The 27,816-nt window shown below is 42.5% G+C and overlaps 1 long non-coding RNA gene across 1 annotated transcript; it reads left to right on the top strand.

Annotated features, from left to right (window-relative positions):
- Positions 1-7: 7 nt before the first annotated feature.
- On the top strand, positions 8-27,816 carry LOC306669066. The gene is made up of 6 exons (XR_013766010.1): positions 8-138; positions 18,007-18,122; positions 18,632-18,746; positions 19,702-19,892; positions 20,785-20,922; positions 27,581-27,816. It is a non-coding gene; the product is annotated as an uncharacterized lncRNA (long non-coding RNA).

Here is a 27,816-nt window from a genome sequence, read left to right as displayed (position 1 = left end):
GAGGGTGTGTGTCTGTGCCGTGGCCGCCGCCGCCGCCGCCTGTCGCTGAGGCTGGCATCTCCGAGCCCCCGCGCGGGGGGCTGCCGCCCGAGCGCTGATTGACAGGCCGCCTCGCCAATGCCTGGAGGGAGAAAGGAGGTAAAGAGCAAGTGTTTAGGGTAATATCTGCTAATGATAATGGGGGCGGGGGCGGGGCCTGGCGCCGCCGCCGCCGCCCGCGGGTCTGCCCGCGCGGTCGGCGCCTGCGACCGGGGGAAGGGGGAAGGGGCAGGGGGGAGGGGAAGGGGGAGCCGAGACCTGGGGAGCGTCCCGGTCGCAGGTGAAGAAGCTGGGATCCCGAGTCCCGGCCAGGGCGAGACTTTGGAGCTCCAGATGTGGACTCGAGGCGTCTGCGGCTGCCGGCCGGGTCTAGTTTCGGAAATGAGCTCCTGGCGCCCCCCTGCGTGACCTCCAACTCTCGGAGTTATACGGAGGGGGTGGTACATAGTAGTTAGGGCGGGGTCGCCGGAGTGCATGTGTAGTACAGCGAGTTCTTCCAAAGCGAAATTCCTCCCCCAACCTTCCGAAGAAAACATCTTGATAGTATTGGCTCAGTCGCTGTGTTTGCGCGGTCCCAGGGTCCTGCCTGCACCAGGCTCGTTGGCCTCTGAACTTAAGTTGATCATAAAAGTCCACAGGATGATGTGCTTTGAAGTTATTTCATTTGTTCCCTGTGGAGCTGCAGAAGAGTGCATAACGCCACAATTTACCCCCATTCGACAGATGAAAATACTGAGGCTCTACAAGGTTGAAAGGAATACCCTAGTCAGAAACTCAGGAGCGTGTGACTTAGTTGTAGGGATGTATGCAAGTCACTTGAATTCCAGACCTTACCTATTATAGCAAGTAAATAGTGTAGTTAAAAGCGGGGGATGAATCCTTCCTTTGGGATGATGAGTACTTTAAACAGTTTTGTGTGTGTGTGTGTGTGTGTGTGTGTGTGTGTGTACGTATTTATTTATTTACTTATTTATTTTTATATTTATTTATAAGATGACTTGAGGGATCTCACTCCCAGAATTGATCAGTTGACTGTTCACAGCAACTGGTGCCGTAGGACTAGGGTTTCTGGGGAGCACCCAATTTCAGTAGTTGTTGGAATGACAGGAAATCTCAATAATTTGAAGAAGGATTCCCATGAACAACCGATGTCTTAAAATACAGAGAAGGGAACTGGTCTCTCCCAGGCACTCTTTGGAGCAGACTCCTTTCCTATCTCAGTTTGCCCTTCCTTAGGTCATGGACAACATCAGAACCCCAACCCCAACCCCCCCACACCCAAATTTGGTTTCCAGCTTTCAGTCTTCATTATCCCAGGCAGAGTTCCCCATGCACCGTAATGTATGCCCCTCATCTCTCCATTCCGAAGTTGGTTTCCTTTTCAAAGCTTTCTTTCTAGTCTTGGGAAAGTGACCCATTTTCTTCTGGGGTCCAGGTCTTTGGCTTCTTATTCCCCAGAAACCCCTTCCTTTGAAAGCCTCTCTCCTCTTTGCCAGTTGAGCTTCCTATTCCTCCACCCTAGATTGTCTCCTCCTCTGCCGCAGGCTCCTCAGACCGTGCTCCCCCCCACCATTTATTAGAGATGAAATAAATAATGCCATAAATAAAAGTATTTGGGAGTCCAGGAACTGTCAGGGCTGATTAGGGCATAGAGGACATTTTCTTTCTCATTATGCAAAAGCATTTCATGGGGAAATAAAAGAGGTTTCATTGTAACTCATGCATGTCATATTTCAAGGAATTCAAGATATTAATCATATTTAACATTATTTGCAACGTTTCTCCCTAGCTTCTGAAAACTGCTAAATGAGGACACGTGGATCACTAGGAAAAAGGGAGATGAGCATGAGAGGGACAGTTAAGAAATAATGAAATGCTAGTGAAAGACAGAGAGAGAGAATGAGATGCCAGAGAGATGTTTCTTAGGTACATAAGTGAGAAATGGGGAGCTGTTTCTGAGACGTGAGACAGCTGAAATTGAATGATATACTGGAGGAAATAAATGATAACAAGCCTCCCCACACTTTCCTTTCTATAGAGCAGTTCTGAATTTTACATTGAAATGTCTCCCTCCTGCTTTACTCCTAGATAATTTGCCCGCAAGTCCTGACTTTTTAAAAGAAATCAGGGAGGTGGGGGATGTTGAGGGGAGAAATTCTTCAGTCCTTCTACTGAAGAAATGATTTCCTATACCTGGGGTCTTTCTTTTTTTCTTAAGTATTTTAGGATTGCCTTCCTCATCACTTAGATAACTCAAGATGGTTGGGAATACTGCTGTTAATGTTTTACCAACGAAAGGGACCAGCCATCCTTGACATCAGAAAGTGATCATTTTACAAAGTGTGGTGGCTCACACTTAGAATCCCAGTAACTGAGGAGGCTGAAGAAGGAGAATTGCTAGTTCAAGGCCAGCCTCAGCAACTTAGAAAGACCCTGTCTCAAAATAAATATTAAAAGGGTTGGAAATGTAGCTTAGTGGTAGAGTGACCCTGGGTTCAATCCCTAGTACTAAGGGGGAAAAGAAGTGGTCAATTCTATAAAATCAAATGCTCAAATCAGTGGTCATTCTGGTTTGGATACTTCCCCAAAAGCCTGTGTTGGAAACTTAATCCCTAATGCAGCGGTATTGAAAAGTAGGGCCTAGGGGGAGGAATTTAGGTGGTGAGGGCTCCACCCTTATAAATGGGTTAAGGCCAATTATAAAAGAACTTGAAGCTCTGAGCTTGATCTCCTATTTTCCCTGGCCATGGGATCCCTTCCGCCGTGTTTTCACGTAGTAAGAAGGTGCTAACCAGATGTGCCCCATCCATCTTGGACTTCTCACCCTCCAGAACTGTTTGAAATAAATATCATTTCTTTATCAATTGTTCCATCTGTGGTATTCTTTTATAGCAGCACAAAACAGACTAAGAAAAAAAATAGGTAATAAGAAGTGGGACTGTTACTATAACAATTACCTAAAAGTGTGGAAATTGCTTTAGAACTAGGTAATTGGCATAGGCTGGAAGAATTTGGAAGAAGAGACTAGAAAAAGCCTATGCTGTTGTGATTGGAGTGTTAAGGGTGATCCCAGTGAGGGCTCAGAAGAAGAGAACTGTAGGGATAGTATGGAACTTCTTAGGGATAACTTTAAGTAGTTCAGATCAAATTCGGGTAGAAATATGGATGGTAAAGGCCATTCTGATGAGGTCTCGGATGGAAACAAGGAGCACAGTGTGAGAAATGGGAGTAAAGGCTAGTCTCGTTATGCAGTTGCAGAGAACTTGGTGGAATTGCATCCTGGATGTTGTGGAAGGCATAGTTGAAAAGCAGTGAGCTAGCACACCTAACAGAAGAGTTATCTGAACAGCAAAGCATTCAAGGTGCTGCATGGCTTCTTTTGACTGCTTAAAGTAAAATGAGAGAAGAGAGAATTATTTAAAGACAGAATTTATAATTGAAAAGGAAGCAGAGCAGAAAGATTTGGAAATTTGCAGTCTGACCATGTAAAGAATGAAAAGGCACATATAGGAGAAAATACTAAGGGTGTGGCCAGATGACCCTTTGCTAAAGAGATTAATATGAATAAGAAGGCAGCCAGGTTCTATTGATCAAGACACTGGGAGAATGACCCTGAACGCATTCCAGAGATCTTTCTTTGAGGCTAGCTGGGACTGTGAGGGCAAATTTTCCAGAGAGGTGTCTGTATGACCTCAGCTGACCAGAGCCATGTTGGGCCACTCTTCTTACATCAGAGTGCAGCACACCTCAGCCACCTCAGACATGGCTCTAGCAGGTCCAGGTGCAGTTCTTATCGCAGCTTCAGCTCTGGAGGGCACAAGCAATAGGCTTTGGAGGCATCTCTATGGTGCTGGCTCTGCAGATGTGCAGAGAATACAGCCACGTGGTCATTGTGGCTCTATGTAGATTTTAGAAGATGTATTAGAGGGCAGGGGTTGTGGCTCAGTGGTAGAGAGTTTGCTCCCATGTGTGGGTCATTGGGTTCCATCCTCAGCACCATATAAATAAATAAAATAAAAGTATCGTGTCCATCTACAACTAAAGTTTTTTTTTTTTTTTTCAAATGATGTATTAGACAGCCAGGGAGAGGCAGGGGATACAGCTCAGTTGGTAGACTGCTTGCCTCACAAGCACAAGGCCCTGGGTTCAATCCCCAACACCACAAAAAAAAGAAAAAAAAAAATTAGCCAGACAGCCTAGGGGTCCAGGCAGAAACTTGTCAGAAGGGTGGAGGCACCACAGAGAGCCCCTACCACGGCAATGCCTGGTAAAGCCAGGGGAGTACAGCCTCCTCGGAGACCCCAGGACTGTAGAGCTTTCAGGTCCTTCTGTGAACAGTTACCTATGTCTGGGTCCATAGAAAAATGAAGCAAGTAGTAATTGCTTGAGAAAATAAGATGGCATTTATTCCCAATGTGGACTTGTACACAATTTGAATTGTAACTGACCACTCCTTCCTGCCTGAGATTGTACTTAACTGAGTACTCTATATAAATGTGTGGAGCTGAAGTTCTCTGAAGAAGCCACATCTTCGTTAAAGATCCTGCAGATGGTTTGACCTTGGCTTAGTAGACTATCATGATTGTGGAGAGATGGAATGTTGCAGGTTGAGAGCCAAAATTATCTTGGGCTATCTTAGTCTCCTTTTTTTTTTTTTTTAAATACTTTTTTTAGTTGATTATGGAACTTTATTTTATTTACTTATATGCGGTGCTGAGAATCGAACCCACTGCCTCGCATGTGCTAGGCAAGCGCTCTGCCACTGAGTCACAACCCCAGCCCTATCTTAAGTCTTCTTTTTTTTTTTTTTTCATCTTCATTTTTATTTTTTTATTTTTTTATAATGTATTTTTTTTATTGTAAACAAATGGGATACATGTTGTTTCTCTGTTTGTACATGGAGTAAAGGCATACCATTTGTGTAATCATAAATTTACATAGAGTAATGTTGTTTGATTCATTCTGTTATTTTTTCCCTTCCCCCCACCCCTCCCACCCCTCTTTTCCCTCTATACAGTCCTTCCTTCCTCCATACTTGCCCCCTCCCTAACCCTAACTCTAACCCTAACACTAACCCTTCCCTCCCCCCATTATGTGTCATCATCCACTTATTAGCGATATCATTCGTCCTTTGGCTTTTTGAGATTGGCTTATCTCACTTAGCATGATATTCTCCAATTTCATCCATTTACCTGCAAATGCCATAATTTTATCATTCTTTATGGCTGAGTAATATTCCATTGTATATATATACCACAGTTTCTTTATTCATTCATCAATTGAAGGACATCTAGGTTGGTTCCACAGTCTGGCTATTGTGAATTGAGCAGCTATGAACATTGATGTGGCTGTATCTCTGTAGTATGCTGATTTTAAGTCCTTTGGGTATAGGCCAAGGAGTGGGATAGCTGGGCCAAATGGTGGTTCCATTCCAAGTTTTCTAAGGAATCTCCACACTGCTTTCCAGAGTGGCTGCACTAATTTGCAGCCCCACCAGCAATGTATGAGTGTACCTTTCCCCCCACATCCTCGCCAACACCTATTGTTGCTTGTATTCTTGATAATCGCCATTCTAATTGGGGTGAGAAGGAATCTTAGGGTGGTTTTGATTTGCATTTCTCTTATTACTAGAGATGTTGAACATTTTTCCATATGTTTGTTGATTGCTTGTAGATCTTCTTCTGTGAAGTGTCTATTCATTTCCTTAGCCCATTTGTCGACTGGATTATTTGTATTCTTGGAGTAGAGTTTTTTGAGTTCTTTATAGATTCTGGAGATTAGTGCTCTATGTGAAGTATGATTGGCAAAGATTTTCTCCCACTCTGTAGGCTCTTTCTTCGCATTGCTGATAGTTTCCTTTGCTGAGAGAAAGCTTTTTAGTTTGAATCTATCCCAGTTATTGATTCTTGCTTTTATCTCTTGTGCTATGGGAGTCCTGTTGAGGAAGTCTGGTCCTAAGCTGACATGTTGAAGATCTGGACCTATTTTTTCTTCTATAATCTGCAGGGTCTCTGGTCTGATTCCGAGGTCCTTAATCCATTTTGAGTTTAGTTTCGTGCATGGTGAGAGATAGGGGTCAGTTTCATTCTGTTTAAGTCTTCTTAGTGGTCACGTGCTCTGAGCTGACATCATATGACTACCAGGTAAAACCCTCCGAATGTGTTGCCTTAGTAGACCTCTGCTCTCCTCCAACCCTAAGGCCAAGTTACAACATCCAAAAACTACGGAAGAGCTTTCCCTGCTCTGCTGTAGCCTGCTTGCCTGATGCCCCCATAAATGCATTTGGTAAACATATTGATTTATGACCTTTTTAACCATGGCTATGGAAGTTCCCGTGACCTCTTCTGGAATGGAACATGTCATTCAGAGTAACTTGAATCTCTCTTCTCAGCCATCATCACTCATCTCTGACTCAAAATAAACTATTTTCTAATTTACCTTAAAGCAGAGTTGTAATTTTACAACTCTTTGGTACAAATGTAATGTATTAAAGCATTTATAAAATTACTGGTAGCACTCTGTACACATCTTACTCTCAGTTGTAGTCTAAATTATCAGTTGTTGACTTTGCCAGTACCTTCTTTTGGGGGTCTCACAGGGGCTGATAGGATAGTAATTATAGTCATGCTTTAAATCTTTTTAGACATTTTACTCTTAAAAAAAAGATTGTGAACTTTTAAAAGCCAAGGGGCTATTTATGGACAGGGTGATTTTTTGATTGGCAGCATGTCAACTCCTTAAGCCATCCAGAATATAGCCTTTAAATAATAACTCAGCCATGGGAAATGCTTTTTATTGCACCAATTTCAATGATATTTAATGAGCTTCTGATTGACTGTTTGATCTCCCAATGTTTTGTGCTACTTTTAATTCATTTCATATAATAGAAAAAAAGTAATTGGAATAAAATTTTGTGACAAGATAATGACCTTCCACTTTGAAATTAAATGTCTGATTAGCTTCAACATTTTAATGCTGAGATGATATTGCAGGAGGAACAGGAGTGTGCATACTATCAGTGGAAAATGACTAAGGAATACTCCTTTGCTTTTCCTATTGCATAGCAAAAAGGTGTGGTAGCCATAGAATCATAAACACAAAGGACTAGAAGGGAATTTACCAGTTTTTAAATCTTGTAACCAAGCCTATAACAATAGCTTTTCAATGACCCTGTCCAGTAGTTATGCAAATCATACTTAAGTACTTCCAGTGATGGGGATCTCTCTTGCTCCAGATATATCATTTCCCCAGGTATTTACCCCCCGACACTCAACATTAATTGTCTACTATGTGCTAGGTAATTTTCTAAGCACTGAGGGATTTCACCATGGTGAACCAGATTCCAAGGTCCTACTAGTATGAGATTGCGGGGGTGAGGTGGGAGTAGATTATGAGCAAATAGGCTAGCAACTAACTTAACCTTATTTTTGGTTAGATACAAATACGATTTAAAAAGTAGAGTTGGGATGTTACTTTTGATAGAATGGTTGAGAAGACCTCTCTGAGGTGGGTCAACTGAGCTGAGAGTTCACAGGTGAGAAAAAATCAACTGTGAGAAGAGTAGTCTAGGCCAAAGGACCCTGTGAACAGGAGCCATGTGGGTGCAAGCCTGTGTTCTCAGGCAGCTGAGGGGCAGGGGGCAGTTGGAGGAGGGGAGAGAGGCCTGAGAGCAGGCAGGGCTCACCCCTTGCAGAGTCTTATATGCATACCTGGACATGCTTGGGATTCATCCTGAACACTGTGGGAAGTCTTGGAGGTGGTTAAGCTGGGGAGTAACATGTCCAGATTCATGTTCTTAAAGGCTAATTTTCAGAAAAGATAAAACCATGACTCTCAGACATACAAATGAACACATGTTGAGGATCTTACCTGGCTCACTCAGTGCCCTAGTAGCATTCAAAGGAAATCACACCTTGGTGTGAACAACAGAATGTTAACTTGAATGTGTTAATGGATTTTCCAGGGGGAGGGGGCACAGGGGGCAGGGAACCTCTACCAGACATGACAATTTGCATGTCTATCAGTTTTTTAAACATTTAAAGTTATCAAAATAGTTCAAAGAATGTAAGAGTAGAAGCAAGTAACGTGTAGACTCTGCAAATTTTCATTGAAACACCATTTTTCTGCAGTGCTTTTCTAAAAAGAACTCTTTATTTTGAAATAGATTCAAAGAGTTTGCAAAGATAGCACTGAGACGTCTCAGGTAACCTCCATCCATTTTATTTTATTTTATTTTATTTTTTCTTTGTGGAACTGAGGTTTGAACACGGATACTCCACCACTGAGCTACATCCCCAGCCCTTCTTAATTTTGAGATGGAGTCTCACAAATTACCTTGTCTGGCCTTGAATTTGTGATGATCCTGCCTCAGCCTCCCAGGTCTCACTCCACCTGGCCCCTTCACCCACTTCTTCCCCTAGGTATGTCTCGTAAGTAAAATCATGTAATAAGTGTCTTTTGAGATTTTTCTCTCAGTTTAGTGCCCTTGAGATCCATCCTTGTTCATTGCATGAATCAGTAGTTTGTTCCTTTCTACTGCTTAGTAGTGTTCCATGGTATGGATGTACCACAGGTTGGTAACTAAATTTGTAGGAAGGACATTCTGGTTGTTTCCAGTTTGGGGCTATTACAAATATAACTGCTCTGAATAATCATGTGCAGGATTTTTTTGTGTGGTAAGGTTTATTTTTCTGCGAATAAATATCTAAGAATGGATTGCTGGGTCACTCCACAGTATTTCAAAAGATTCTTTTGCTTGTGAACAATGACTCTAGAGGATCAGATTGGCAACGAGGAGACAGTTTATTTTCAAAACAGCAGCCTAATAACCCTTTTAAAATGCAATCATGGGACTGGAGTTGTGGTTCCCGGGTAATGCGCTCACCTAGCACTCCTGAGGCACTGGGTTTGATCCTTAGCACCACGTAAAAATAAATAAATAAAATAAAGGCATTGTGTTCATCTACAACTAAAAAATAGTTTTTAAAAAATGTAATCATGTTTCCACTCCACCTTCTATGGTCTTCCTCTCCCTTATAGTAAAATGCAGTCACCGTTGCAACCTAAGACCCTCCTGCTCTGCAGCCACCCCCTTGTCTCTCAGAATTCCTTTCTTCTACCTACTCTCTCCAGCTCAGTGGTCTCTATGCCTGCTCCTTGAACAGGCTAAAAATACTTTGCTCTCAGTATTCCTTCTGTTGGAGATACTCTCCCCAGATACCTGCAAATCTCTCTCCCTCATCTCCTGGTCTTTGCTCTAGTGTCCCTTTCTCAGTGAGGTCTTTGCTGATTACCCCGTGTACAGGCATAACCCTGTTCCTCCTCCTATACCCACCCTCCTATCTCCTTTCGTATCTAGCACTGTCCCAGGGCTGTCAGGCTCTGTCCTGTACTTGTTTATCAATTGCTTCCCCTGATAAGGATGTGGTCTCCTTAAGGGCAAGGAGTTTTGTCTACTTGTCCTCTACTGAGCCCACAGCATCTAGAATAGTACCTAGCACATGGTACAGGATCAATGAACATTGATTCAGTGTGACTTTAGGGGGCTCTGGCAGCAGTCCTGATAAGAGCTGAGACCAGTGTAATGGGAATCATGATAGAAGGAAATGAACTTATGTAGAATATACTGTTCCATTATGTAGCCCTGAACACTGAAAAGTCTTCCTTGGTTTTGAAACCAAATTCAAGTGTCAGCTATGTGGAAAGAGAGTATCTCTTTCCCATTGACTTCAGCAGAAGTACCTGAATTAACCATCATTTTCTAATTGGGGTCTTATAATTAGTTTGTCTGTTGACAGTTCCAATATTTTGATGTTGGGACTCTTTCCCTTAAAGTGAAGAGAACTGAAGAACAAAGAATTGAAGAAATTTCCCTACAGTCACAAAGCAAATCATTAAAGAATCTAACTCAAAATTTTTTCTGTTTAATCCAAGTAGCAAATATACCTTGTTGGGTTTCGTAAAGTTAATCTTTTATCCCTCATTCTTTACTTTCCTCCAGTTCCTAAAGGAATATTCCAGCCAAAGAACTGAAAGCACTGTAGACAGAAGTATGACCTTGAGATATCTAAGGGATAAAATTGGATATTAAAGCCAGAAAGAAAAAAGAAGAGTCAATAAGAGAAAGTTGAGAAGAGTCAGTTAACAACTAGTCACACTGTTGGTGATTTAGTTTCTAAGAAGTTTGCAGTTTTTACCAGTAGGATCGATGTCCATTCTGCCTTTTCTTAACTTTCTGTCTGTAAATACTGTATCATAACAGGAAATGATCAGTTCTTCACATTAGTGTTTAAACCAAAGTTTTTTATTCTGTAGCTCCACAGGATGACTAATTTCCATGGAGAAGTTTCTGAAATGACCCAGGGGAAGAGTCTTATGTATTAGCGGCTTGAGATTTTGTAGCATATATTATGTGTTTTACTGGAATTTTTATAAATTAATCCATGCCATTAGTTCCTAAGTAGAAAGCAACTAGATTTGTCCGGTGTTCTAGTTGTCTAGAGTATTTCATAGTTTGCTAATGAAGCTTCTGGGTTTTTTGTTTGTTTTTGTGATACTGGAGATTGAACCTGGAACCTCACACATGCTAGGCAAGCTCTGTACCACTGAGCTACCTCTGCAGCCTTTTTAAAATTATGTTTTGAGTCAGGATCTTGCTTTTGATCCTTATGCCTTAGACTCCCAAGTATCTGGGATTATAAGTGTGTGCTACCGTGTCCAGCACTAAAAAGGTGCTGTAAGCACTGGTTTTTGTAAACCCATAGCAAAATGCTTTTTGCTGCAACAATTGTGATCATTTGACTTCTATGGTATGCAGACTTCTGGGCTTTTTGGATCTGTCTTCTGGGATAGGAAAAAAAGTTTTGTCTCTGAAAAGTAGCTGATAATAAACTTCAGAAATTGAACAAAGATCAACAATGACCCTTTAACTTACTGTTTCAAACTTCTCAGACTTTCTTCCACCAGTTTGATATCAAGGGTGACTGATTACAAAGTCTTAGATCCTTCTTTTATTAGTTTCTTAAGGCTTTGACAAAATGCCACAAATGGAGTGGCTTAAGCAGAGATTTATTTTCTTAGGATTCTGGGGTTTAAAAGTTTAAGATCCAAGCTGGGTGTGGTGGTGTACGCCTATAGTCCCAGTTACTTGGGAGGCTGAAACAGGAGGATCTCTGGAGCCCTGGCATCGGAGGCCCGCCTGGGCAACATAGCAACGGGTGCCGTCTCAAAAAAAAAAGTCCAAGATCCAACCAAAAGGTGTCAGCAGGGCTGATTCCTTCTGAGAGTGAAGAGGACCTGCTCCAGGTCTTCCCTACCTTCTGCTGTTTGGTTTGCTGCCAGTCTCTGATGTTCCTTGGTTTGTAGAAGAATTATCTCAATCTCTGCCTTCACATTCACATGTCATTCTCCCTGTGTGCCTGTTTCTGTCTCCAAATTTCTGTGAAGCCATCTAGTTGTAAGTATTTTCTTATGGCAGCCCTACAAAAACTAATACCCGCACCATATACTGTTATAGGTTATGTGATCATCAGTTAGCTAGAAGGAATTATATCAAAAAGGTCAAGTTGCTGAGCAAAGTGGCACCTGCTATAATTCTAGTGACTTAGAGAGGCTTTAGCAGGAGAATCACAAGTTTGAGGCCAACCTGAGCAACTTAATGAGGCCCTAAGCAACTTAGTGAGACCCTGTGTCAAAATAAAAAAGAATTTATAAAAAGGGTTGGGGATATGGCTCAGTGGTAGAGTATCCCTGGGTGGTTCAATCCCAGTACTACCACCACCAAAAAAAAAAAAAAAAAAAAAAAGTATTTGATCTTATTTGATCTTTTTAACAGGTCTTCTAGAACTTGTGTGACTTAATACATGTAGACAAGAAGACTTAAATGCACCATAGATGCACCCTTGGGCACAAGCTGTGGGTTTTCAGGAGGCTTCAGAACACAGGTGGTCATACAAGTGACTGTTAAGAACAGAAACCTTTGTTCATTCCTATCTGACCTGTAGAAGCATTTAATATGCTTTAAAGAACATCCCAGCAAATGGTGAAGGACAGTTACTTAGGGCTGACACCTCCATGCTTCTTTAGCCCCACCACCAAAAACATGGACTCAGGATAAACTATTCTAGTTGATTCACTCATAAGAATCACTAAAGACAAGTATAAGCATGTTTTTAGTCAGCAGATCTTATCCTGGTTTATCTTAACCTTAATTGGGAGAATTTTGAAAAATACTTATACATGACCCTTTCTGAAGACCAATTAAAACAGAATCTCTCAGATGAGACCTTGACATTGGTGTTTTAAAAATCTCTTCAGGTGATTTTAATATGCAGCTATCTTGAGAATATCTGCTTGAAATGACAGCATGTCCCTAGTATAACACATCATGGTGTCTGGGTGACCACTTGGAAGACCAGAACACTCTAGAGATGCCTGAGCATTTTGCCACTTTTGAACAAATATGGTATTTCTCTGTCTCTCCAAAGACAAAGTTACTGCAGTTAGCAATCATGTTTTCCTGAAGTCTGGACCAAGTGTAAAACCAAAAAGGAAGAAATGAATTTAATGCAAAGAGGACTGAGGCTTGCAAGATGACACATTTATTGGGTATAAAAGAAACTCAGTCCTTTTTAAGAGGAAGAAATACACTCAGCTCAGGCATGTACTTTCTGTTGAGAGGTCAAGGCAGTGATTCAGACTTTTAGTCTTTCCTACTATGACTTTTTTGGTTGTGAAAGGCAGAATCTAACACAAACTAGATTAAGCACAAAGTGAAATGTACTGGCTAACTCTCAAGCATGTTAAACTATCTCACAGGAAGGAAGAAAGAACTGTAGGAATTAGTCTTCAGGATTAGAAATGGACTCACTGATTCTAGAATATTTCTCTTTCCATCTGACTCTCATCTTTTTATTTGCAGGTATGATGGTTTCCAGTAGCCACTAGGTATTATTTTTCCAGAGTAAATCCATATCAGAAAAAGTTGTCACATGCCATCCTTGAACCAGTCATTATTGCCTGGGCAAGAGGGTCCTTTTATGGATGGCCTGGGCCATAGGGCACCCTCAGAACTCCATATGGGGAGAAGTGGGTCCCTAAGCAAGAGATGCTAGGTAGACAAAAGCATCTGCTTGTTCCTGCATCTTTGAGAGCAAGTGAACTAATAGCTCCTCTTTCAACCTTCAATAAAAGCCATTTCTGTGGGATAAAAATATTCCCTAAATCAAGTTAAAAAAACCTTCTGTGAAATTGTAAGGGGAAAATGAAAGGACAAAGGCAGACAATCATGGATGTCAGAAGTGAGACTCAGAAGATTTTATGCTTTGCTATCTCTCTGTTCTAGAAGGTGAAATTTAGGAGGATTGATCTGGACTTGTTTGTTCACAGACGGATACACCTGCACAAACAGGCCTGACCTCTCTCTGAGCACTGCTCTCTGTGAAGCAGGCCATGTCTTTTCTCTAATATGCATGTCAATAGCTTTCTAAGGTTACTTTCCTTTTAATGAGAAAAGCCTGGTTTTTACTTTTTTTTTTTTTTTTTTTAAATTTTCAAGTGGGTCTCCAGACTTCCAAAAGAAAGTCATCCATGAATGCAGAAGGTAAGGACAGACCCCCTGCGAATGAACCCTGTCTGGGGGAGCCCATCCTTTAAACCTGTGGGGGACGTGTGTTTTCAGTCTGTTGAAACTACGTAGGCATTCTAGATTTCTAAGAACACAGATCTGGTTTCAAATATAGATTTGTTTTCCTATGGAGTAAAGTTGAGAGAGAGCCTTTTTTTCTTAGAAACTTGTCAGCTGCTCCAATATCCCAAGTGTCTCATTTTTGCTAGTAGGTGGATAACACAATTGTTGTTTTGAATGTAAGTGTAGGTGGTACAGTGCAGAATTACAAGGTCGTGGGCTGTGTTAACCAGTCCATATGCATGTGTCTGAAGAGCAGCACCACAAAGAAGTTAGGAGCAGGGGCTCTGAAGCCAGTCACCTGGGTTTTATGATGATTCTTTTACTTACCAGGTGTATGTCCTCATCAGTGGTTACCCCATCTGTAAAATGGGGACAGTAAGAGTTCACATAGCAGCATTGTTCTGAGAACTAAAGGAATTAACACACAGCACAGAACAATGCCTGATGCACCTGGTGAAGATTGACTTCCCCCTTCCTCATCATTAGAGTCAAATTAAGTCCTCTATCTTAAAAATGAGTAACTTCCTGCAAGAGGGTACTTTGGAGCTTAAATTCTTTTGATGGCGTCTGTGCGAAGCCACAGAAAGACACAGAGCTTAGAACCAGCATCCCTGGACTCAAATTCTCATTCTGCTGTTACGTGTGAGATCCTCAGCACATTGAATAACCCTGGACAGGTCAGGCACACCTGAGTCCCATTATCCTCTGTTGTGAAAACGTGATCACAGAGCTCACTCCTCTGCTGTGCAGACAGGTTAAGCAGCCCACATCTACCCACTGTCCCTGGCCCAAAGCTTGGCACGGTGGGTGACAGGGGGTGAGGGTGAAGCCGCCAAGGATCCACCCTGTCTCTCTTCCCTCACTGGCAATGTTCCAGTAAACCGATACCCTACACTGCACTGTGACTTGTTCTTAAGTCTCCTGTTTTGTCCCCGTCTTGCTCTCAAGTTTTTGCTATTCTGGATTTCAGAAAATAGTTCAGTTGCCAAAATTGGTTGAACGAGCTACTTTTAAAATTAGTCAAGTGATACGAAGTACTGCTTTGCAGAGTGGCTCTAACAATTCCCCTTCACAGAAACATTCTGTAAGGCAGTGTTTTGACACAGGGGAAGATTTACAAAATTCACATTAGGAGAACTCTTTTTACCATCCATACCCAGGAAAATCCATATGTTGTATAATTCTCCTCCCTTCTTAAACCAGAGGAACAATATAAATCAAGACATGGATCATCATCAAGTAATCTTATGTGGAGGTCTCCCAAAGATTGGCATTTAACATTTATTATTATTACTCATGTCAACAGCGAGGTCCTCCTTGGGCTACTGGCGTAGTCCAATTCTGGATGGCCTCAGGTTTGAACCTTAGCTATTTAATTTTTAGTTGGTTCAGTAGCTCATGTTTATGGATAAATGAGCAAAACAGTAAAGATCAAAAGCAAAAAATAAAATTACTATGGAATCCAATATTTCAGAAGCTGAAGCCGGGTAAATGTTAGTGAAGTGTGGCGTTCAGAACGAAAGGCCCCACTTAGGATAATGCGCCTAACGAGGAAATGAGATTGACACAGCAATCCTCTGTTTTTGTTGTCCCCTGAGGTTAGAGATTATGCAGTGCATGTTTCTGTTTTTAGCTTCTTTGGTAATTCCTATGGTGAGAGACTACACTCTGCATATTTGTCACGGTTGCACTTCTGTCAGGTGCTGGGGTCTTTGAGGTAGCGCAGGAAATGCTGTTCTCTGAGCTTTGCGCTCTGCTCCATTCCTCCCCACCCCCGTGGATGCCCAGAGCCCCCTTCCCTGGGCTGATTTCTTTATTTATGTTCAGTTGCCAGGGAATTCCACAGGGGAAGCAGGAGTCTATCTCAGCAATTGTTGTTGTGTGAAATGATATGTAAGTGGGGGCCCCAAAGACAAGAGGTTTACACTCCTTATTTGATGTATAATCCTGAGGCCTTTCAACACCAGTTGAAGGTAAATGAAGCACAGGAAGATCATCATGGAGTTGAATGAAAAATAAACTAGTCAGGCTTCTTTTATGACAAAGGAACCTGAGTTTGGATTTATTGCCTCTTTGATAAGGATGACTGTAGCGGAATCCTTAGATATAATTTTTCTCAATAAACCCAACTGTGCTAGGGTTCTCCAGAGAAAAAGAAATAGATAGGAAGGTAAGCAGATGGGTAGATAGGTAGATGTGGATTACAGTACAGAATCAGCTCACATGATTCTGTGATGTGAGATGCAGAAGTCTTTCCATCTACTGTCTGCAAGCTGGAGACAGAACCAGGAGGAGGCTGGTGGTGTAGTTCCAATTTGAGTGAACAGACCTGAGGATCAGGAGAGCCAGTGGTGTAAGTTCCAGTCCAAGTCTGAGAGCCTGACCAGGAGGGCTGCTGGTATAAGTTCCAGTTCAAGTACAGGATACAGCTGATGGTCTTCTTGAAACAGAAAGAGAGACAGAGAGTGCTCATTTTTCCTTTCTCCTCCTTTTCAATCTGTTCTGCTCTAGTGTCCAGTGGATTGGATGAGGCCCACCCACATTGGGTAGAAAATCTGCCTTACCCAGTCTATGGATACCAATCGCATCTAGAAATAGCCTCACAGACACATCTAGAGTAATGCTTAACTAACTATTTGGCTACCCTGTAGACCAATCAGGTTGACATGTAAAATGAACCATTATACCAACTCACACTAGCTAGGAGAAAAGAAATATATTGACTCACATAGTTAGAAAAGACCCAGGGGTAACAGAATCACTGTAGCAGTCAAGGTTCTAGCCACTGGAACCAAAGACTTGGTTCTGGCAAATCTCCTTTCCTCCCTACCCACTGCTTATCTATGCTGGTTTGTTTCTCTTTGAGAAGCAACCTCATTCTCTCCTGCTGTAAATTGACCCTGTCCATGAGTCAGGACACATGGTCATCCTCAGCCTTAGCTTGGCATGCTAGCAAAAAAGTATTCTTTTATTTAGGGCTTGTACATAGATCTCATAGAAGGACACAGATTCATGGTACTTTGGAACATACGCTCAACTTTTAGACCAATCAATCTCTTTTGCTGAAGGATGGATATTGTTAAGGTTGCCTTGGGTTTAATGCTTACCTCTGTAGCCGGGGCAGAGTATTCTCAGAAGAAAAAGAATGTGGTAGTTGTCATCAGAAAACAGGACAGTCCATCCCTGGGCCACCTGACATACAGATGCATATAATCATAAGAATGTATTCATTTTTCACAGCTGCCCCTCAACCAGAACACTTTCACACACTCACATTTCCTGTGAGAGAAACAGCCCAATGTCACATCCAGTTAGTGCATCTTGCTCCAGGGATAGCATTTCTGGGCAATGCCTTTTTCCCTTGGTCATATTCAAATGTGACTCTTTATCATCTGCCAACCTATGAGTAATCATCTCCAAAACATCCATTATATAATAATGGAGGTAAACGAGGGTACATGCAATAAAAACTCCCACATACCGAAAAGAGAAAATGGAAAGCAAAATGTTGCAATCTCCAATCCTTAACCTTTTCTGTGTCCTGCTGCCCCAGCGACAGTCGTGAGCCCTTGCCCTAGCAAATCCAGTTCAGAAATCCAGTCACTTGGTTTGTGTGGTTTTTTTGGCAAGCTTACAACAAAACAACAGGGAGGGTATAGCACATTTTTGTTGTTCTCATTTTATTTTGGTTTGATTTTTGATACTGGGTATTGAACATAGGGGCACTATACCACTTAGCTACACTCCTAGCCCTTTATTTTTTTATTTGAGACAGTATCTTGCTAAGTTGCTGAGGCTGGCCTTGAACTTATGATCCTCTTGCCTCAGCCTCCCAAGCTGCTGGATTTATAGGTGTGCACTACTGTGCCAAGCTTATGCCACATTTTCTTAAAAAGATGTGGAAGACATACTCCAGTCCCTAAAACCCATTATGTGCTCAAACCAGTCTGTTTAGGGGTTGGGCAGTGTGCTGGCCATATATTCCAAAACCCAAGAACTGTTCTCAGGCATTGTCAGGAGTACGTAGTTTAGATGTTAAAGCATTAGCTTCTCAGGGACTTTCCTTTTTATGTGAGCCATTTGTCTTAGAAACCTTTTAACAATATAATACATATTTCCTTGTCTTTAAGGAAATTTGAGTAATCTATGTTTACTATGGAAAGGAAAAAAGTAGCTGTGCTAACAACAGCAAAAACATTACCAACAGTACCACTGTCCACACTATCTACTGATGGTGGCCATCTGCACTTGGACTTACATTCTTTTTTTTTTTTTTTTAGTTGTTGAGAATCGAACCCAGTGCCTCATGTATGCTAGGCAAGCACTCTACCACCAAGCCACGACCCCAGCCCAACATTCTTCTTGATGCTCCGCAGTAGTATGTGAACATGTGTTGGTATGTTTTGCAAAAATGGAATTCTAGCCAGGCATAGTGGCACATGCCTGTAATCCCAGCAGCTCAGGAGGCTGAAGCAGGAGGATTGCAAGTTCAAAGCCAACCTCAGCAACTTAATGAGGCCCTAAGCAACTCACCCTGTCTCTAAATAAAATACCAAAAGGCTGGACGTGGCTCAGTGGTTGAGCACCCCTGGGTTCAATCCCCAGTACCTCTGACCCCCGCAATGGAATTTTGTCGTACAGCTTGTCTCAAGCCCGCTTGCTTTCTTCCTAAAAGATGATAATGGATGGCTGAGGGTGAGAGTAGGGAATTCACCTTCTGAGGGTCATTATACACCTATTATCTTGCTTAGTCAGGATTACCAACCCAGGAACAAAGGAACAGCCTTCCAGCCCAGGACTCAGCCCCTTGTCTTCCTGGTCTCACTCCTAAGGGTCCCTCCCTGTTGGTAGAAACTCCTTTTTCTTCTCTCTGTGACACATTGCCTTGATGTTCTCGGTTTGCAGCTTTGTGAAGTTCTTCCTGGGCATTTTGATGACTCTTGGTACAAATGGAATACAATATATGAGATGATGACTGTCCCAGAATCTCCAGGACCCAGGGTCACCATCCAGCATCAAAGTGAGCTTGTCTGTCCTGGCAAACAGGGCACACTTCAGACTGGGGGAGTGACCTCTGGTTCTTTCATGAAGTCTGAATTTTAGGATTTGGGTCAGGCCTCATCCTTCTGTTTATTTCTTTCCTCTCTTCTCATGTCCCTCTTGGCCACTATATGCTCAAACTGCTGACTGGACCCAAACTGAATTCTGAATATGGTCCAGAAGCTGTAGACTCAGAGTCATGTTTAACTTGACTTACTGTGGAGAGACACCTCTTTATTCCATCCCGCGCTGTCTTGGGCACCTCTGTAGTATATACAAAATGACAGAAATGCTGTTCTATGCATTTTTACAAAGTGACCTCTCAGCCTAGTTTTGAAAATCTCCATGGGAATGTTGAAGGTGAGTTGGTGGATGAGTAGGAATACTTTGGAAGTTGAAGTCTTGATCTTTCTTTTTATTCCCCCCTGTGGCTTCAGGTTAAATATATCTAACACCTATCGCACTGCCACCAGAGTATGTTCAAGGTGACTTGGATCACATCTCTTCTCTGCTCATATCCCCCAGCAGTTTCCCCTCTCAGACCACAGTCCGCACAATGCCCGCAGGTGCCTTTGTTACCTGTCCTTTCTGTCTGCGCGCTCTGATCTTCATCTCCCGTTTCTGCTCCACCCACACCAGTCTTGCTGATTCTGGGGGACTGGAGGAGCAGCCCCATGTCAGGGTCTTTGCACTTGCCGTTCCCTCTACCTGGAACTCTCTTCCCTTCAGACCCATATGACTGGCTCCTTCAGCTCCTTCCATCTTTGGTCAAATTCTCAGCACAAGCATGATAAATCTCAGTGTCACCTGCTCAGTGAGACCTTTCTGCCAGGCCCCCCACACCACAGAACTCCCTCCTCTCTCCACAGCTTTCATCACCTGCCAGTAACCCGTCTGCTTGTTCTCTCCATGTGTCACCTCTCTCTCTCCACTAGAATGTGAGCCCTGGAGGCAGAGCTGCACTCACTGCAGCATCCTAGGCGCCTAGAACAGTGCCTGGCTCAACCAACATTTCTCAAATGAATGAATCAGAGGCTGTTTTCTCAGAGACTAAGTGATCATCACCAAGAACCTCTTTTCTTTATAAATACAGATGTCCACTCACTAATGAAACAGATCTCCTTTTGTAAGTTGGCTATAAAATAAAATCTATTTGCCTCTTGATTTCTATTATGGAATTAAATATGCATTTTTATGGGGAAAAATTTCCCCGGAGATTAAACAAGGATTAGGAAAACTTCCAAGCTTGTAACATTCCAGGCATCATTGTCAGGCTGCGGTGCTTGCTGCCTTGGCATTTACCTATCAGATCTTGCTCCTTTGTGACCCTTGCAATCCATGATGGCAATCCTAATGCAGTCTCTGTTTCCAAGGGGACCCTTTTTTTTTTTTTTTATCCTAATTGTCAGAATTCTCCTACTCCATATTCATAGTGTTCTGAATTTTCCTTTCTTTTCCTTCTCCTTGCACCTAATGTGTAATGGTATTATCCAAAAGTTACCAAACACATTACCTTGCAGACACAAATGAAGTCACAACGTTAGGAATTGAGATTCCATGTCCGTGTCCTCATTTGCTCTGCAGCATCTCTTGCCCTGAAAACATCTCACCTAGCAAATATGTCTTTGAGTGCTCAGGGGTGAGCCCCAGAACTTGGATGCCAGGAGTAGATGCCATTTAATGTCTGCAATTTTGTCTCCTGCTTTGGCTCATCTTAGCTAACAGCTTGTGCCAAAAACACCACTTGGAGGTTCACACGATCATCAGCGGTGGCTTCCCTTGGAAGCATGCCACAGTTTATGTGCCAAGAAAGTTGTCTCCTTACGCTCCCAAGGCTGCCAGTTCTCCGGGTGCCCAGGAAGTAGTGATAAGTGGAGGAATGACCCGGTGCCAAGAGTATTGCTATATTTGGTTCTCTGGGTACTGAAAACACTCCTTGGATTCTTGTTTTTTTGTTTATTATCTCTTTGAAGCTTTGAAAGACAGTTGACCTGATTTCTACTAATGTTTCCATCCAGGGGTGCTGGGTTCGTTGTCTCCGTTCAGTAAAGAATTGAAGAACAGGACGCAGAGATAGCAAGGGAGCAGCAGGTTTATTGCAAAAGTGACAGAGACAGACTTCTCTGAAGAGAAGGGGCCCCAGAGCTGGGAATCTGGTAGGGAAGTTTTGACTTATTATTATTATTTTTAATGGTCTCTGGAATTTTCTTCTTTGCTTATCTCCTCTCCTGCCCACACTCTCCTCACTATTACTGATGGGTGCCCCTCTGTCCATGCATCTGTTTTAGCTTTTCTATTGGGTTCCTGGTTAGGAGCACAAGTACAGAAGTGTCTGTCTGATTGGGCCCCAGCTTGTGTCCATGAGCACTCACGTCAAGCAGGAAGTTGACCTCATCTGAAGACCCTCTCCATGCTCCTTTGTTCTGGCCCTGGCTCCAACCTCCTCACTCGCCATCTTGCCCTGGCTGCTGAAGCCCTAAAGCCTTAAGGTTGGTTTTCCCTAAAACTCAAGCCCAAGATTCCATGGGCTTCCTGACTTAGCAGGTGCTCCTGCAAGGATTTGAGTTATCCCATGAGGAAGATTGGGAATAACAGCCTTGAGAAAATGACCCACATCCTGCTCCTGGGATCACTGCTTTTTTCTTGTGTTAGGGAAGCTGTCACCCTAATAAAGCTGAGCTTTTACAAATATCCATGGCGGTGTCCACACATGGTTCAGGCTGTATTTTATTCATTTCTTTATTCACCAGGTTGAGCTCTTCCTGCCAGATGATGGGAAAACTAGTGAGCAACAGAGCATGGCTCCTGCCCACCCAGAGCTCACCTGTAGTTTAGTAGGGGAGACAGATATTAAACAGGTAAGACCATCGATTTTGGATGAGTCAAAAGCACTGAAGGCAAAGTTCAGGTTTTCTGAGACTGGGGACAGAGCAGTGAGACAGTGTCCTTGGGTATGAGAGAGGAACAGAGTCAGACTCCCTGAAGGACTGACAGGGAAGCTGAGACCTCACGATGAATAGGAGCCATCCAGGAGTAAAGAAAAGAATGCCCTGGAAAGAGGAAACAACTCAGTGTCTTCAGACCACTTAACGTATTGGTTCTTACCTTAACGTATTGGCAGCAGAACAGTCGGCTCCAGCACGATGACTTCAATTTAAACACGAGCTGTGGTGAGTGTCCAAGTAACGTCCAGAATGTCCCATCTATTTCCAGTGACTCAGCCACATTTCTTTGGACCTGCCTCCTACTCTGGGAAAACTTGTATTAAGTGAATGTTATTGAGAAGGCCAGGATTCTGGGGGAAGAGTTTTTTGAGGTAGAGTTTGTTTCATTTAATCACTCGCTTAAGCCATGGCATTTCATGATTTCTAGGTGTGTTTTCAAAGTACACCTCAGCTCCGTGCTTTATCCCTGGAAAGCCCCTAAGTGGACATACATGTAGGGAAATCCCTGGCACAGGTGAAGGAAAAGGTATGGCGTAGGAATGGCACTGCAGGAATTTCAGGATAAACACGTTCTAATGAGGGGTATGATCAGTGTCCTGTATGTGGTCATAAAGAAATGGCAGGTCATAGTTCATCTGGGCTGTTATAACAAAGTGCCATAAACTAGGTGGCGTGTAAACAATGAGTTTTATTTCTCACAGGCTGGCGAGTTCAGGAGCAAGGCACTAGCAGGTCCGTGTCTGGTGAGGGCCCATTCTTGGGTTCACAAATGGTGCCTTCTCTAATGTCTTCATCTGAGGGAAGGGGCTAGCTAGCTCTCTGAAATCTCTTTCATGAGGGCACAAACCCCATTAGTGGATCAAGGAGGACTTCACCCTTGTGATCTGGTCTCCTCCCAATGATCCTACCTCCTGTTACTATGGGGGTTAGAATTTCAAGATAGGAATTTGGGGAGGAAACACCCATTCAGACCATAGCATGGCATGACCCCCCCAGGCAGAGCGTGGGTAGGAGCAAGAAGCCAGGAACCCCATGTGCGTGGCTCTTTGAACCTGGTGGGTTTTTTATACTTCATGGACCACACACAACCTTGATGGATGCTGGAGGACACATCCCGCATCAGCCTGTGCCTCTCATTCTCATGTCCTTTTTTGGTGCTCCATGAAGCTTGTGATTAACAATAATTTGCATCCATGGGATTCTTTCCCACATTCACAAGCCCATCCTTGCTTCCCCTGCATCTCCTGAGTCACAAAGTCTCGATGTCGAAACAACTTGCACTTTGGGGCATTACATAATGTGACAGGTCCATTGTCCTTCTTTTAATGCCAGTTCTGACAGTGTTCCCATGCTTATCTGTAGAGGAGTATCAACTTACCCAAGTATTTCAATTTTTATTACAGAGGTTTTGTTGTCGTTATTGTTTGATTGTGTTTGTTTTATTTTGGTGCTGGGGTTTGAACTCAGGGCCTTGCACATGCTAAGTATGCTGTCTCCCACTGAGCTATACCCCTAGCCTCATCAAAGTGGTTTAAAATTGCCTCTCCTCCTCCTCCTCCTCCTCCTCCTCCTCCTCCCCCTCCCCCTCCCCCTCCCTCTCCCCCTCCCCCTCTTCCTCCTCCTCCTCCTCCTCCTCCTCCTCTTCTTCTTCTTCTTCTTCCTTCTTTTTTCATTGTTGGTGGATTATTTTATTTATTTATATGCAGTGCTGAGAATTGAACCCAGTGCCTCACACATGCTAGGCAAGCATTCTACCCTAAGCCACAACTCCAGCCCCATAAAACTGCCTCTTGAACCATTCATTATTATATCAGTATGTATTTATTGAGCACTTACTGTGTCAGGTACTACTATAAGTTGGTGATGAACAGAACAAACGTCCTATCCTAATAAGTTCATATTGAATTGAGAGACACAGGCAATAAATAAGTGTGTTTACACACACACACACAGACACACACACAGAAATATGCATAGACGTAGAGGCTCAAGAGTAATGGGATGGGAGTGTACAGGGAGTGTGCAGGGATGCCCTGTACAGGGCAGCCAGGAAGAATCTTTGAGGAGATAACATTTTAGTAAACCTGAAGGAAATAAGGGGGAACCACAGGTTTGGGAGGAAGAACATTTTAGGTAGAGGGCAAAGCAAATGCAGAGGAACCAAGGAGCAAGGATATTTCTTTTGTTCAAGGAATAGGAAGGACAGTAGCAGCGGTGAAGTGGGTTGCCCGGATGGTGGGATGGGTTGGCAGGGGTTGGGGAGGAAATCTGTTAGGACGTAAAGGACTGAGAGGTAGGCAGAGGCAGACGAAGGTGGACAAGGTATGGGCTTGGGTTTTTGTTTGTTCTTTTCTTGTTTGAGACGGGGTCTTCCTAAGTTGCTGAGTTTGTCCTCGAACTTATGGCCCTCCTGCCTCAGTCTCCCAAGTCACTGGGATTACAGGCCTGTGCCACCATGTCCTATGACTTGGGGCTTTAATCTTGTTGTATGATGAGAAACCATTGGAAGATCTGAGCCTGGTGTGACGGAATCTGAGTTGTTTTATTCAACAAATCTCAGGAGTGGCAGAGATCTTGGTCCTTGGACTGGGGGTGGTTGTTGCTAGCAGAGGTCCAGATTTCCCATCTCCCTTCAATCTGGGAAGCTATACTTTGGCCTATTTTTATATATCAGGCTTCCGGATAGTTTATTTATTTATTTTTTTTCAGAGACAGATTTCAATTGCTTTAAAATTTTTCTGGAAGTTAAGTCTTCATATTGCTTGTGATATTCATCAAAATGAGTGTGGAGTAAGAAAATTAAAGTGATAGGGAATTAATGTCTCATAAATTTTACTCCATTGAGACAAAGATGGAAACCATTATCTTTGGTGAGTCTTAACTTCACTTGGACCATCTGCATTTAAACTATTTGTATTGTTCCTTTGTATTAACTACAAAGGAAAAGGACAAAATTAAAACCCAGACTTATATAGAGAATTTGTAACACTTGCGTTGTATGAGAATAAAAGTCTGTTCAAAATGGATGTATTGTTCACACCCGTCTTTAGGAACATGTTTCATAATCAAGAGAAGGACTGATTACAATGCGAAGTGGAGGTTTAAAAACAGTACATTTTAGAGGGAACTTGTCATTTTCACCTCTTTCTCTTTATGATATATTCGTGAATGGGAAAAAAAATCTAATGTTTGAATTTTGGAAATTTGACAAATCTATGAAATTTTCAGGAATTTAAAATGTCCTTATCCTGAAGAAGCACTGCCTTGTTATTGCCTGACATTTACTGAGTGACAACAATGTACTGGGTTCCTTGTTTTAAATATGATTTCTTTAAAAAGCCATGAACTCCTTCAAAATGCAAAACCTCAGAAAAAGTACGTGTTCATTAATAGGAACCCCATCGCCACCAGGTTTGAACCCAGGGCCTTGTGCTTGCCAGGCAAGCACTCTACCAACTGAACTCTCTCCCCAGCCCTGCCACCACGTTTTGTGTTGAGTGTTTTGCGAGCATTCATCTTTTTTGGTTTTTGTTTTTATGGTGCTGGGAATTGAACCCAGAGCCTCAAGGTTGCTGCTAGGCAAGTACTCTACCACGGACTTGCATCCCAGCCCGGATTCGCCCTTCACACCTCCACAGCAACCCCGAGCTTGGCACTGCTTCATCCATCGCGTGGGCAAGGAAACCGAATCACAGAAGGCAAAGCCTTTCACCCAGCGTCATCGAGCAAAGAAACAGGGAGCTGAGCCCAGCCTGTGATGGTGGGCTTCAAGGGCTACTCTTTGGCTGCTGCAGGAAGCCATCTCCCAGGATGGGAGAGGTGGTTTATCCACAAGGATCTAAGTGGAAGTCTGGATCTAGGTACAGAGAGCAATTTCACATACTCTGCCCCTTCTGTGCAAATATATCTTCTTAAGCCTATAAGGCCTAACCCCCCACAAGCAGCTGCAAAAGCCCCACCCGCCCTCTTGGGACCACACCTCGCAATAGGGCGCATATCCTGCTTCTCTTCTGGAGTGTCAGCTTCCCGCAGGCGCCGCCCCACACCTAATCTCTCTCCACCGCCCTGCCTCAATCCCCAGCGACAAAGCTTGCCCAATCACCTCCCGCCCGTCCCATACCCTGGCCTATGAGGCTTCTCTCCACTCTAAAGTGCGTGTATTCTCCGAATAAAGCGGAACCTCTCCGGTGGACGGACAGTTGGTGTGGCTTCATTCTTTCAAAGCCCATCATCGGGTGACCACACAGAAACTAGTCTAGTGCTCAGGATTATGGAATTTAACTTACCAGCATTTTGGGGTTCTTTTAGGGATGGATTCACCATTTAAAATGTATTTGTTTTAATGACAATAAAAACTTTGGAACTTAGACATTAACTAATATCTTAAGATATATTTGTGTAAAGTCTTTTTCCTGCTCAAGGAATGGAGAAATCTAGAAATATTGGTCCTGAGGATGATCGCTGCTCTAATAAGTTTATCTTATAATTCTGAAAACATAAAGCTTTGTCTATATTCTTTGGACCTTAATGTGTAAATCATTTGTAATTGATTAAAAGCTAGATGTTGACATTAAATGGGACAGAACTGACATAATGTACATCTGCGTACTGAGGTCACAATACAGTCAGTTAATAGAATCTGAAGTTCTTCAACAGCAAAAAAATCAGTATGAGGAAGGACTAAAATAATCCTGAAATCAGTTTGCCTTCCATGCCCTCTCTGTACCTTCTCTCTTTATCTCTGTCTCTGTCTGCTGCCTTCCCTTCGATCATCTGAGAATAGAGGCAACAGGATATCCAACAAAATTTCAAAAAAGCAGGGGGGAAAAAAAGTGGAGTCTGAGCCCAGCCGATTTTAAAACATATTGTAAGGTTATAAAAATTAAAATAGTGCTTGGCCAGGAATCAGGCGGCAGATGATGTGTCAGACTAGAAGGTCAAGAAGCAGACTCATTTCCATTTAGAAAAGGAAAACAATCAATTAGTGAGTGACTGAATGAATTATTTAAAAAATAATTTTTATATAATTTTCTAATTCGTTAGGAAAAAGAATCTCAAAAGTATTTCTTTACTGCTTACATCAAAATCAGTTCTATGTGGATTAAGATTTTAATTTTAAAAAATCCACAAAATGTTAGAATCAAAGTAAATATTTTAGGATGGTAAGGGCCTTTAAGGTATAATTCTAAAGAAGAATAAGAAGGGTTGTTTGCCTTTGCTGAATTTTTTAAAAAGTATGTTTAGTTGTAGATGGACACGATGACCTTTATTTTATTTTTAATGTGGTACTGAGGATCGAACCCAGCACCTCCCTCATGCTAGGCTAACGCTCTACCACTGGGCTACAGCCCCAGCCTGATCTTACTGAATTTTATAAGAACTTCCACATGATTAAAAATATAATACCCAATTGAAAAGTTTATAAGCGTGGATTAAAAGTGTGTCATTATGTAGTTAACATCTCATTTAGAGAGGACTTAGAAAAGATAATCCCACTAATATCATAATTTAAGTCCATGAACAGAAAGTTCACTGAAGAAACATAACTGTTTAGTAATTATTTTAAAAACACCTATTTTAATGTCATGAGCAATGAAATACATGCTACTGAAACAAAATCTGTATTTTGCATAGGTCACTCTCAAAATGTCTAGTCCTGGTAGGATACAGGGAAATAGATATCCTGGTGGAGGGGGTTATACAACATTTCTGGTGAAAAACTGGGCAATGTGTATCCAATACTAGATAATGTTTGTAACTTTTGACCCAGTATAGTTTTGTTAGCTGCTAAGCAGGTACTTGCAAGAAGCAGCTGCTGCCCCTTTAAATGACTGTCAGTACTGCCTCTAAAGTTGCTTTTTTGTTTCAGGTAAGGCCTCCAGAGATACTGTCAAGGAGTCATCCAAAATCCCTGAGTCATTCTGACCCAGCCCTTTCATGCCACGGGAGAGTTTAGGTATACTAAATTAATAGCCCAGAGGCTTTCTGGTCCACCATTTTTGGAACATGTGATGCACGAAGAAGCACGATGTTGAACTGAGCATGCTCAAGAAGTACCTGCCTCTACCTGTGATGAGTGCATGAGTGTGTATGACTTTCCCCACT

Source organism: Sciurus vulgaris, assembly GCF_902686455.1.
Source record: "Sciurus vulgaris genome assembly, chromosome: 9".
Taxonomy (NCBI): domain Eukaryota; kingdom Metazoa; phylum Chordata; class Mammalia; order Rodentia; family Sciuridae; genus Sciurus; species Sciurus vulgaris.
Note: the sequence above shows the minus strand (reverse complement) of the source record. Positions and strands in the feature narration are given on the sequence as shown.